The 930-nt window shown below is 42.2% G+C and overlaps 1 non-coding gene across 1 annotated transcript; it reads left to right on the top strand.

The window, feature by feature from the left end:
• The first annotated feature begins 233 nt into the window (after positions 1–233).
• Positions 234–306, top strand: Trnar-ucu. Its single transcript has one exon. It is a non-coding gene; the product is annotated as a tRNA-Arg (tRNA).
• Positions 307–930: the final 624 nt, after the last annotated feature.

Raw genomic sequence — 930 nt, 5'->3', positions numbered from 1 at the left:
TTTTCTGATTAGAATATGTGCACCAGTTTGGATTTTATTGTATTTATCAACATCTTGCATTTTTATCCCTTCTAATCTTTGCTCGTCTTTCCGTGACGCCCGTATATAACGCATACTGTGTATTGTTCTTGGCAAGGTCTCTTCCCCGACATCCCTCTCAATTTTCCATTCTATGAAGTGTTGAAAAAATAATGTTAGTCAAGTTTTGTTTTTGGAAATTATATACCACAACAGTCCTCATGGCGCAGTGGATAGCGCGCTGGATTTCTAATCCAGAGGTCGCGGGTTCGAATCCTGCTGGGGATAAGCTACGTTCATTTTGCTGGATATCTTGGAAGGAATTACAGGTCGATAAAAAAAGAAAATCTGAAGATTGGTGAAGAAGAGATACGGAAAATGAAGTCAGTATAGAATAATGATAAGTAAATGTTGTTTTGGTACCACAGACAGTAGATCAAATTAGTTCCAGCTCGTAAGTATTATTTATCCACCTTTTTCTTGTTTTTTATGTGTTTGTGCTCTGTGACTGTCTATTTATTCTTATCCATAGTGTGTGTGTGTGTGTGTGTGTGTGTGTGTGTGTGTGTGTGTGTGTGTGTGTGTGTGTGTGTGTGTGTGTGTGTGTGTGTGTGTGTGTGTGTGTGTGTGTGTGTGTGTGTGTGTGTGTGTGTGTGTGTGTGTGTGTGTGTGTGTGTGTGTGTGTGTGTGTGTGTGTGTGTGTGTGTGTGTGTTGTGTGTGTGTGTGTGTGTGTGTGTGTGTGTGAGAGAGAGAGAGAGAGAGAGAGAGAGAGAGAGAGAGAGAGAGAGAGAGAGAGAGAGAGAGAGAGAGAGAGAGAGAGAGAGAGAGAGAGAGAGAGAGAGAGAGAGAGAGAGAGAGAGAGAGAGAGAGAGAGAGAGAGAGAGAGAGAGAGAGAGAGAGAGAGAGAGAGA

The sequence above is a fragment of the Portunus trituberculatus genome, chromosome 43 (genome assembly GCF_017591435.1).
Source record: "Portunus trituberculatus isolate SZX2019 chromosome 43, ASM1759143v1, whole genome shotgun sequence".
Taxonomy (NCBI): domain Eukaryota; kingdom Metazoa; phylum Arthropoda; class Malacostraca; order Decapoda; family Portunidae; genus Portunus; species Portunus trituberculatus.
This window is presented reverse-complemented; position numbering and strand designations above follow the sequence as displayed.